General features: G+C 41.9%; 1 protein-coding gene across 1 annotated transcript in view; it reads right to left on the bottom strand.

Annotated features, from left to right (window-relative positions):
- Positions 1-12577, bottom strand: part of LOC127591403 (kelch domain-containing protein 8B-like) — a 74228-nt gene extending 61651 nt beyond the window's left edge. The window contains exon 1 of the mRNA XM_052051549.1: positions 12087-12577. The gene's annotated coding sequence lies outside the window, so the exon portion shown is untranslated. The remainder of the gene's footprint in view (positions 1-12086) is intronic.
- Between the last annotated feature and the right edge of the window lie 214 nt (positions 12578-12791).

Here is a 12791-nt window from a genome sequence, read left to right as displayed (position 1 = left end):
TGTTTGTTTGTTTGTTTTTAGCAAGAGGACGTGTTTTTTTGTTTTTTTTTTAATGCACGTTTATGTACTTCCAGGTCAGTTTGGGTACTATTTGCCTCAAACGTGATTTTTTGAGGGGACAACAGTACGTTTCAGATGTCGTTCGCTTTATTTTTTTGGAAACCGTACGTAAGATCGATAACATATTTTATGTATTTGTATATGAAGCTAATTTTAAAGTAAAATTCAATTAAACTCGCCCACTGGTGAAAACACTCCATCTTTGTTGCTGTCGTTTACCCGGAAGATGACTCGGAAGCACACAAGCAGGCATTAAGACAAACGTTCCTTTTTGCATTATCTTGCAATCTCTTCGAGGGAACGCAAAACTTTGCAAAAACTGTAGTATGCGTCAGGACGATCATGCGTGTGGTGTGCACGACCTCATCATATTTTTCAGTGTTACTTTTACATCAGGTAATGGTGTTTATAGCTAGTGACATGGAAAAAAAAAATCTCACTTCACTCACAACTTTGATTCACCTCCTTTTGGAGTGTAAACACTTGTTTTATGTGTGCGTGTGTGTTTTTTTGTTCTTTCCCTCACTCAGTCCCAATCTGTCACAATACAGCTTGCCGTGCTGCTTTATATTGCCCGACTCTGCGGCACGAGCCACAAAAGGTCATGTGGGGACATTGGGCTACATTCTCCCCACGTGGCTCAGCAGCTTCCGAGCAGCGTTCTTCCTTGAATAGATGGGAGGCAACACTAAATTAAAAAGAGCAAACAACACTCGGGAGGATAGATGATGAAAGAGAAAAGAAACAGAAGGTCGAGGACGGTGGTGATAAAAAGAAAAGAAAAAAAAATGATGATGCCAAAATATATTACGTTGGCCGAGATGACTGTCTCTATGGCAGCCATTGCAATAAAATGTGTACAAGAAAAAGAAAAAAAAATCACAAGAGGTGCTAATAAAGACGTTCGCTTGAAATTCGACACTCTTTCAAGACTTTTAAAGGGGATAATTTGGAAACTTAACTTTTTTAATTGCTTGTATACACTTGCGCTTCTGGAGTGCCCGTTCGCCCGTCAAGTGTTGAACAACCAAATAAATTCTTTGCTACCTGCTTATTTCTGAAAATATGACTCTGCAAATAAGTCTGAGTGAACTGTTTGAAATGTTATAATGACATCGAAAACCTGAAAAGTGTCCCCTCATGTGACTTGTCAAGAAGATTTGCCGCTTTGAAGCAGTGGCAGAAACACAGGACACGGAAGCACTATTTTGCCAGACAAAACCTAGCAGGGTTAGCGGTGTTAGCACAGATTAGCATTAGCTAACAACATATGCTTCTCATATCCAGCACATATAGTGCCCAAATGCGCCGCAAAGGTACTTGTACACATGCGCGGGTCCACTTTCACAATCTTTATTATGACAATGCACATATTTGATGTGATACAAATATTATTGAAGGCCAATCACAAAAACGTCATTCAAAAGTATATAAAAATCAAATTTCGAATCAAAATAAGCCATCAATCTTTCTATCTATTGGGAAGAAAATATTACTTTTCCATTGAAATTACTCACAGATGGACTTACACATTTGAAACCTGGGCCTTTACAGTTGAATGCAAAAAGTATTGACTGTACTTTACACAATCAACTGGAAGAGCTTTGAAGTACTCTGCCTGTAAATCGAATCCGTGACAGACAAGTGGACAAAGATTCAATAGCTGTCAATTGATCATTTTTCAGCCGACTGACGATGGAAACTTTCCCACGGCAAACCTGATGATATCTTACAGCACACTAATGTGGTCTTGGGTGTGGCAAAGAGGTTGGGAATGACTTCATGACACTAAATCTATTGTGGCGGCTGTGCGATGAGGTACTGCCTCCATGGGTGAAAAGGCAAACCATTTTCTTCATAATCTGGGCTAGTAGCAGCACTCGCTTTCTTGCAACGTTCCGTAGGTCCACCCTAATAGGGTGCGCAGCGTTTTAACAACCTTTTCTGCCGAGCCCCGCCCCGGTTTGACCTGTTACGGACCCCAGCAGCTTCACCCGATCGAACTAATTACAGCCGTGTGGTCTTAAGCAGCTCTGGGACTCCACTCATCGGTAGATCGTCAACCAGGGTCCTACGAAGGCTGGATTTGTCGGCCACCTGACGTAATTTACGACACGGCTCCACCGCAGGCGGTGTCCAAATTTAAGGTGACACCCGAGGCCTTCTAATCCAGTCTTCTAATCCTGCCTTCGTTTCCATGGAAACGGGCCCTGAGCAAAGACTGCTTTCGACACGTGCTTCCATAACACCCACGTTGCTCCAATCTTACTGCTTCCTATGCAGTTATGTTAACATTTGTTCAACACTTAATGTTGCATTTTTTGTATCTTATACATTGTTGAAATAGAGAGTTTAACATTTTCAATTTCTTCGACACCGCTCTTTTGCGAAGCGTGTGTTCCGTGTTTCCGGTGGGGTATTCGGATTTGAAGCTCCAGGCAGGAGTGGCGCGTTGAACACTTAATTACATTTGTCTTCATCCAAATTCTCAGATGCTGTCCTTTTTTTTTTTTTAAGTCTGTTCATCTTTTATTTCACTTTCCAGATAGATTCATTTTGGAGTAAGAGACTAGAGCCAAACACTGATTGGCGTATTGTCCTTTTGTGAACAAATGAAATAAGGTCAAGGTAAGACTATAAGCGTTTTCATTCTAATGACTGACAAGTTAATAGGGATCTCAATCAATATAGTTAGAGATCTAGTAAAATATAATTCCAGCACTAATTCACATTTGATCACAACATTCGCATTTAGTCACATCATTCACGGGTATTTTTCTGATACTGGAATAATATTGAATATTATAATTATTATATTATAATATATTGAATATTGAATCATCATCAGAATCATAATTTTCAAGTAAATAATGGGACACAAACAAGTGGATAATCTGAATGATTTTTTTTCATATTTCATCCCAAGCAAATAGGATTCATTCAAGCTATAAACTGGAATGGCACTTTTGTTACAAAAAAGCTACATCAGGATTTTCGTGTGCATTTCAGTACAGTCACAGGCTAATATTTAAACCATTCATGATGGCATTAAACAGGGCCACCAGCCAATTTTACAAAAATCACCCTGGCTGGTCCAAAGCTGTGTGCCCTCTTTACCGCCGCAGCCTCTGCATGCGATTGTTGCTCGGCAACGAGCAGCGGGGCACCTAAGCTGACTGTTTGGTCAGATGACAACTTTTTTTTTTTCTACTTGAAGTCTAAGTGTTGTTGTTGTTTTTTATTATTTTATTTTAATACGAGGTAAAATGGATGCTGAGCTATGTTGGCATGGCCATTGTGGATCATGGTCACTATTTTATCATGCCAAGATATATATATCTTATATCTATATATATATTGCGCGTCGTCCCGCACGCGGTCTGTCCTTCCGTCTGTCCCTTTTCAAAACGTACCTACTTCACCGCGCCGCTGCGCGTCGCCACTGCGCGTCGCCACTGCGCGTCGCCACTGCGCGTCGCCACTGCGCGTCGCCACTGCGCCGCTCAGGCAGTGGCTCACTACGATCGCGCGGGCATCTTAGCGAAAAAATGTTGTCTACCCACAAGCATTGCAATGAAATTGTTAGTTATTTAGTAGAGCTAAACATCTCTTTATTTTCGCGATAAGCAATGAAGATGAACAAAAAGTTGAACCAAGCAACAACACTTTTATGGGCCAAAGGCCCACCTTACCAGCCTTCCGCAGGAACTAGCTGATGAGCTGCCCGGAGGGCGGCGAACCAGCTAGTATGTATATGTATATATATTATATATATATATATATATATATATATATATGATCCATTCACTACAGAGGAATGATTGAAATCGCTAAACTTGGCCATATTCCTGTGTTTAGAATAATTTCCCTGGCTGGTGTCTGTCTTACTTCTTGTTGCTGCCATCTTCCCCTGTCCTTTCTCTGCAAAGTGTACAACACAGCCATTCTGAGTCACGAAAGGCAAATTTGGCATGGTCAATCTGAAATTTGAACACGTCTTAAAATGCTGTTGACAAATCAAGCAACAAGTCTTTACACTTGTTTTTTTTTTTTTTTAAATCTCACAGTATGATGCGCTAAGGCTCAACATCAATAGATAGATCGAGGCAACTGTTGACTCACAGGATAGAGAACGGAGGCTGCATGTCAACACACTTTTTAGCGAATGAAATAAAGACCAATGATGATCTGCATTTTTGCAGGTATGAAGTCATCCTTGTCAGCCATATTTTGGCAGCTTTTACTTTCTACGGTAGAATCACATTGCGCTGAACTCAAGTGTGTATATCTTGGGGTGGCAGCGCTCACACGAAGCCATCAGAGGGCATACAGTTGCCATGAGCTGATGCATCACTCTGCCTCTGGCCAAGTCGAGATAAAGCCTACAATTCCAAGTGACAGGCAGGTGTCACACGGCCAAGCTTACACATGCACACACAAACGTGGAAGCAATGTTTTGAAAATAATCATTCGCCGCAGAGCTGGATTGTTCGCCGTGCGCTCCAAACTGCTATTCTCCCCCCGGCGGGAAATTGCTCACAGCACTTAACTGCATGTCAATAGGCACGCACTGCTGAAAAAGGTGAGATCCTCCTTAATCTGTTTCTCATAATTCCAACTCTGCATTTTTTATGGCGCTAATTTGAGAACTTTATGGCATCAATGAGTCCGTTAACACGCACGGAAGATGAATGTTATTCATCTACACACTGTCTTTGCGGCATAATATCTCCATCTACAGTCTCCGGAATCAGGGGACGTTTTATTGGAGGACAGGGAATGTGAAACAGCGTTAACTAATTACAAGTAGAATGCACGGAACTGAGAGTGTTGTTTAAATGCAGACATGTCCTCGGGGAAATTTGAAAAGCGAGAGATCATTCACTTGAAAAAGAAATGGTGTTTTATGGAGGAGGAAAGACTTGGGCAATAGTTCGTGTCATCATCAAGTCATCCCCAATACAATGGAAGTCAGTGAAATATACACACACGCAAAACAAGTCATGCCAATATAATGTCGGTAACAGTGCTAACAAAACAAAAAAAGGGGTTGCAGTGCTGTGAATTTGCACCTTCCTGATGTTATTTTTTTTTTTTGCATATTTAACACACGTAAGTGACTCTGACCATTAAAGCAATTCCGATACCTCCCAAAGCCAACCAACGTAAATACTATATTATATATATATATATATATATATATATATATATATTATTTTACGGCGGCCCGGTAGTCCAGTGGTTAGCACGTCGGCTTCACAGTGCAGAGGTACCGGGTTCGATTCCAGCTTCGGCCTCCCTGTGTGGAGTTTGCATGTTCTCCCCGGGCCTGCAGGGGTTTTCTCCGGGTGCTCCGGTTTCCTCCCACATTCCAAAAAACATGCGTGGCAGGCTGATTGAACACTCCAAATTGTCCCTAGGTATGAGTGTGAGTGCGAATGGTTGTTCGTTTCTGTGTGCCCTGCGATTGGCTGGCAACCGATTCAGGGTGTCCCCCGCCTACTGCCCGAAGACAGCTGGGATAGGCTCCAGCACCCCCCGCGACCCTAGTGAGAATCAAGCGGCTTGGAAGATGAATGAATGAATATTATTTTTTCATTTAAAAAAAAAAAAAAAAAAGAGTACCCAGAAAGTAGTTACAGGGTTTCACTTTTTTTTATGTTACAGCCTCATCCCCAGTGTGGGACAAATAAAGGATATCTTATCTTATCCTGAAATGGAATAACTGATTCCCCCCTCCTCAAAATTCTACACACAACTCACTGTAATGATGTAAAAAAATATTTTTCACATCATTTTCAACAGATTCTTCCATCCATCCATTTTTTTGATCCGCTTATCGTCACAAGGGTTGCGGTGGGTGATGGAGCCTATCCCAGCTGTCTTTGGGCAGTAGGTGGGGGACACCCTGAAGCGGTTGCTAGCCAATCGCAGGGCACAGACAGACGAATAACCATCCGCGCTCACACACTCACACCAAGGGACAATTTAGAGTGTTCCATTAACCTGCCAAACATTTTTTTTGGAATGTGGGAGGAAACCAAAGTACCCACACTGGCACAGGGAGAACATTCAAACTCCACACAGGAAGGCCGGAGCAGGAATCGAACCTTGCACCTCTGTGAAGCCGACGTGCTAACCAGACAAGACAAGCTAACAAGACGTCACATGTTGCCAAGTATTCACAACCTTTACTCAATTCTTTGGCAGTCAAGTCTTTGTGAATATGATGCCACAACCTTGGCGCAATTTATCTAGGGGCAGTTTTGCCCACCTCTCAAACTCAATCAGATTGCACGGAGAGAGTGTCAGCAGCGTACAGCCATTTTCAGATCTCTCCCGAGATCAAAGTCATATTCACTGATGAACCACAAATCTTCATTTGGCAAGGGGATGTTGCGGGAACTTTTGTTTGGTGCCGTTCCCGTTGTGAAGACGACCACCTGAAGAAAACATGCAAATTTCCTCAGTCATTGATGATATGAAAGGGAGCTGGGGAAAATGGCTGTCATTACATCTTCAATAAATGCCCACGTTTGCGTTGACATTTTAGACTCTCTGCATCTAAAAGGACATTTGGGAATGATGAAATCATTTCTCAAGATGACAACTCACAGAGCCATCGAGTAAAAACAGTGAAAACATTCCTTGTGTGGCTCAGTAGTAGATCGCCCATAATTGAGTGATTCCATATCCCCCCCCCCCCCCCCCCCATCTACTTGGTCACAACAAAATAACGCTTTGTGACTAGCAACTAGCACATATTTTTTCTTAATTTGTTTCATTTGGCGGCCCGGTAGTCCAGTGGTTAGCACGTCGGCTTCACAGTGCAGAGGTACCGGGTTCGATTCCAGCTCCGGCCTCCCTGTGTGGAGTTTGCATGTTCTCCCCGGGCCTGCGTGGGTTTTCTCCGGGTGCTCCGGTTTCCTCCCACATTCCAAAAACATGCGTGGCAGGCTGATTGAACACTCTAAATTGTCCCTAGGTGTGAGTGTGAGTGCGAATGGTTGTTTGTTTCTGTGTGCCCTGCGATTGGCTGGCAACCGATTCAGGGTGTCCCCCCGCCTACTGCCCGAAGACAGCTGAGATAGGCTCCAGCACCCCCGCGACCCGAGTGAGGATCAAGCGGCTCGGAAGATGAATGAATGAATGAATGAATGAATGTTTCATTTTTTTCTTGAAGCCAGAATGCTGCGATTTGAAATGGCTTTCATTTTGTGTCACGTCTGATCTTGTTTTTCTGTGATGCTTTTTTCCCCCCTCTACAAATATAAACAGCTGACTGAAAATCCTCTGGGACTGATAATTCCATTTATACTTTTTTTATTATACAAAGTGCTGCCGAAAATGGATCCATAGACAGAAATGGGTGCTGTTAAGTCTGATCAAACGGAGAAATCATCAATAATATTAGTAATTTTCTTCTGCATATGCCCTACTTGTTGCAAAGCTCTCGAGTTCAGACAAGTCGCGCTGGTGTAAAATTCAGCACTGGCCGCTTGGAACGTCCAAACTGTCCGTGGCATTCATCCCACTTCATCCTCTGATGGAAAAATTGGCTCCAATCCACACTCATCCACCCAAGTTGACGTCTGCAGTGTCAGCCTGTGAGTGTTTTGTTCATACGCAGTAGTGTATGTGCATATACGGGAAGAATATAAAACACAGTCGCATTTTAAAACACTGAGCTACACACAACACATTCATTTTTCAATCAAACGCGTTGCCGAAAAATCCTGAATTTAAAAGCCCAAGAAAGAGAAAGAAAAGGTACTTGACAATAAACTTCTGCGTATTTTTGCTACCACGGCTTAAGCGTCCTTGAAAGCCGATGAATAAAGTTATTGTTACTATCCATCCGTTCGGTTTCTACATTGCTTATCATCACAGGTGAGCTGCGCGTCCCCCATGCGGAAAACGTGACAAATTCCACCAACAGTGGATGCCACGAAACCTGCAATCTGAGAAGTGCTGTTTTTTTTTCATTTTAGAAATTGCTAATTCCCATTTTTAGATCTTGAGGTTAAATTTTAAAATATCATCAAATACGTTCCTGTTTCTATAAAACATAAGGACGCTGGATACAGTCGGGGCAGGAGGGGGAATATAAACCAATGTTTTCCAAGCTCTGAACAATACCACAAGACATGTACTGATCCATGATTTTTGCTGTACCATGACACCCCCCCCCCCCCACCCCCGTCATATACATTCGAACCACCCGCAACCGTAGCTAGAATGTGACCGTCACAAAAAAAAAAAAAAGTTTGACATCGGTGACCTAAGTCATGCATGACTCCATAACGCCATCCATCATTCGTACAAGGCTGTGTCCTTCTGAATGCCCGTCACGGAGACTGGCCGAGATTGAAGGTGGCATTCTACTGGCACAACGAGAGCCGCCAGCGCATCAAGCAACCCTGCTCGGAACCCGACGAGACGGGCCCAGACACCGCACGTCATCTGTGATCCTCATTATGCCGATTAGCACATGTGTTAGGAATCAGAGAAAAGAGGGGACAAGGGCTGCAATGGGTCTTCTCTAGGTACAGTATGTGACTGAATCTTTCATTCGACTGGTGATTCAGACGCAGGAAAGAGCAGCAGAGGGTAGCCACTTCTCTTAAACAGTTGTACCATAATTATCTGCCCTGCAATTTTTCCATGAATCCTGAAATCTGCTCAATCGTGTAGCACCACACAAAATGCCACACAAGACACTAAATCCTTTCAATGTCACCCTGCACTTCTCACTTCTCATTATTTATCCCACAAAAAAAACTAATTTTTAAATGTGTAACCATGGAGACTGAGAGAAAAAAAATACACAATAATACTGTAGTTGCTGTCGGAGTCTCATTTTCATCAGTAAGAGATAGTCAGGGATTTCATGAACATTTCTTCTCATTTCTCGATGTTACATGCAGTTTCTACATTTATTCATGTTTGATTACCTTCTATTCTATTCTATTCGATTCGTCTTACTGTTTATTGTGTATGTTAAATCGCTCCATGAACAGCACTTTGTATACAGCGATGGCTGTTTGAAAGTGCTCTATAAATACTGTTGACTTGACTTGACTTGATTATACTTCACTGGGTACACCTGCATGATCAAATGGTATGCAACAAGAGCTGCTAGAGCATTCAGTCATCCATTGTCATTATCACTTATCCGTTTCAGAATCATGGAAAGCTAGATCCTACCCAAGCTAGATATACATCAGTAGTATAGTCTTCAAGTCTATCCTATAGCTCTGGAAGTCAGGGGAACGCTTTTAGAACTGAAGTAATATGTACTGAACGTTTTCGTTTTTGTTGTTTTTTTCCTGGTCAGAACCTAGGCTGTACTGTTCTGAATCAGCTGCAGCTGTTTGATGCTCTTTTGGGGAAGACGATTACAATTGTCAAGGAAGATTAAAAACAGGGATAAGCTTCTCCTTGAATCCAAAGCAAGTAACATCACAAATGACCCAGAAGCAGCAGCAGCAAGCGACAATCCTGTTCTGCTGGAAGCATGCAACCCCTCACTCTGGATGTTTTAAGCTGGGCAAAGGTTATTTCAGCAATTTATTTGACATGACTGCTCAAAGTCAGATCCGACTCTATCAACGGACCAATGTTTTCGACTTGGTCTTTTTCTTAGATTTTTAAAGACAGGGACTCTAAGAGCAATCCTCTTCTTTCTTGCCAAAAACAAATATCTTTGTTTTGCTTTATTTGGGTTGAAGGAAATTTTGGTTCATCAAGTTATACATTTGTTTTAGACAGTGACAGAACACCTAAAATGAACTATGGTCATTTAGGGACACCGAGACATAGAGCTTTGTGTGTCATCTGCATAGCCGTGATAGTCTTGGAATTTGACCCAAGGGTAGCATGTACGCGCTGAACAAAAGGAGGTCCAGGGACAGATCCTTGAGGAATCCCACATCACAAGTCATTTCTTTTGAGAAGGGCATGAACCATTTTAGGAGGGTTCCATTTATTCTGAGCCGAGATCCAGTAAAAATGGAACAGACACCTTTCTTGAGTCGGTGTCCCATCTTACATCATGAAACACTTTGATAAGAGCTGATTCTGTTACTGAGGTGAGGTCAGAAACCTGGATGACATGTATCGAAAAGTCAAATTTTCTTGAAGAAATTGAGATGATAAAAAACTTGACTTGGATATTCAACGAACTGCTATTTTGTTTTATGTACCTCTCAATGACAAAATTAAAGTGGTGAATTAAAGACACCCCCTCTATGGTCATAGTGACTCAATAAGAAGACTGAAGTCCAGAAAGAGCTTTATGACTGTCCAAAGTTTAGATCCTGAGCAGTCAACAAACCACAGGCTCGAAAAATGGAGAGAATGGGACAGCTCTGCACTAAATGGTGCAATCCAAAGCCCAAACGAACATCTTCCAAGTGGAACAGACCTCTCAAGAAAGAACTGGGTGACATTAAATAGAGCAAGAACCAGATTAGGCAAGACTGGGAACAACACGTGTAAATGGGGACTCTCACTCAGCAGTGAATGTCCGTGTGGCCACCCAATACAAACAATGGAGCACATTCTTCGGGATTGTGAACTGGGGCCCACCTGCACAGATCAAGACCTCTTAGACACTAGTGATGCTGCCAAGCAATGGATCCAGTACTGGCGCGACAAGATATGATGATGATGAGTGGTGAATTAAACAGGGCACCATTGGGGGGTTTGGGTGAAAAGACCGACAATGACCTTTAGACCCATTATCGTCAATATATCGCTGTTTAATGAGGAAACAGCAAATAAAAGGTTCTTAGTGGCAAAGACGGAGAAGATTAAGGAAGGGTGAAGCAATGTGCACAGATCGCATAACTAAGAAAGGACGCATGAAGGACAAAATGATAAAGAATGTCTTTGTTTACGGCATAAATGAAGAACCCTCTAAGTGCTTTTCGGGATCACTAGCCAACTTCAATGAGAACTCATCAGTTATGCAACAAAGGAAATAATCATTTCACAAGGCAAAAATGTGATTCGAAAGGTCAGCGCTGACTTCATATTGTTGGTGAACCTTGTGTATAGATCGATATCAATTTACAGGGAGAATAATATCTCTTTTGACCGTAGATTAAGAAACTTAGATGTTATGTACAAAATTGCAATCCCTTGTAATCCAATTATGCTAAGAGTTGTGCAAAGAAAATCTTGCCTTTATAAAGTTTATTATGCTCAGTTTTGATTGATACTATCTATAAGTTATTCAGATCTACTATTGTGATTGTAGTGAGATGTTGCCAATACTGTAGTTTGGTTAACTCTCTGGCCCTATTCAATTACAGGCAGTCTATAATTTTTAAGATGTTTTTGTTTTTTAACTTTCACCACATAGCGTGCTTAACATTAGTTGTCAAAATTTGTAAAAAAATATACATTTGTTTTTTTAAACAATGCGCACAACCCATTTTATTGACATAGTATGACTCGACCCAGTAAATCAGGATTTTTTTTCAATGCAATTTTTATGAAATGAAGAGTGGCCACAGCCAAACCGTACAACTGGATGGAAACATTATCATAGATATATTTAAAAAAATAAATAATGAACTTAGAAATAACAAAATCAGGTAATTAAGTTCCCCACCCTTGGAAAGTTCAACATTTGCATCAAAACAGCTAAACTGGGGCACAAAAAAATAAAGTGGAGACCGACCACTTGATTTGGAGCAAGAAAGTCAACACATTAGAAACCTCTCAGTATCAGACATTTCTCATAAAGTGGTCAGCAAGTGTACAGTACAAATAATTCGCTTGTTAAATGAGATTCTGTTTCAATTTAAAAACAGCAAGAGCAAACAAAACAAACCATGTCAATTGTTATTTTGGAACTCGAAGTTGGCCACCAGCCTCAATAGCCCCAAGAAGCGCACATGCTCTTAAACCCATGTACGAACTACGAACTACTCTCCTGGCTTTAACACAATACTTCTGATTTGATCAGTAAATACAAGCTCAAAGGTGTGTAAAGTGGTGCGAAGAAATGTTTGTACCTTGCTATCAGGGCAGATCGGTGCGAAGGTGCAGAAATGTTGCCACGTAGCCCACAGGTATCAAAATGGTCACGACATGTTCCCAGGGTGCAGGTGCCCGTTTCATTAAAGCGTCGGCATCCAATAGTTTCCGGCAACATTTATACCATCCAGCTGCCCTCAGATTTCCTCCTCACTCGCTCTCCTCTCTCCAACTCTCTCCCCCTCTCTTTCTGTGGTTCGTCTGTGCGTAAAACTGACGCAACCGTCAAATGCGCGCAAGCTGCACCTTCCGCCTTACTCTAGTGTCAATTCAAACACTGCGACCAGCTCGTGTACATTCATCATACAAGGCGAGAGAAAAGTCGGATAGTGTCCATTTCATTCGCCTCCAACAAAATCAGGTAACTCACCTGAGAGGAGGGAAGTGGTTAAAATAACTATGTGGGACGCTGCTGCCCTCATGCGGACAAAGTAGGCTCTGCAGTCACTTATGTCTTACTGATACTGTAGACTTCAGGGCTTCTCAAACTTCATGAGGGCGATTTTTTTTCCAAGGACCCCTTATAATCTTAACATATATTAAACCTTTTATTAATGTTGGTAAACAAATAATAAATAAATCGCTGCTGCTATCCGGAACTGAAAATAATGACACAAATATGTTTGGGGTGGGTGAGAAGGATAAATCGAGTGGAGGTGGTAAATAAAAGGCAAGACTGCCGA

This window comes from Hippocampus zosterae, chromosome 2 (assembly GCF_025434085.1).
Source record: "Hippocampus zosterae strain Florida chromosome 2, ASM2543408v3, whole genome shotgun sequence".
In the NCBI taxonomy this organism is placed as follows: Eukaryota; Metazoa; Chordata; class Actinopteri; order Syngnathiformes; family Syngnathidae; genus Hippocampus; species Hippocampus zosterae.
Note: the sequence above shows the minus strand (reverse complement) of the source record. Positions and strands in the feature narration are given on the sequence as shown.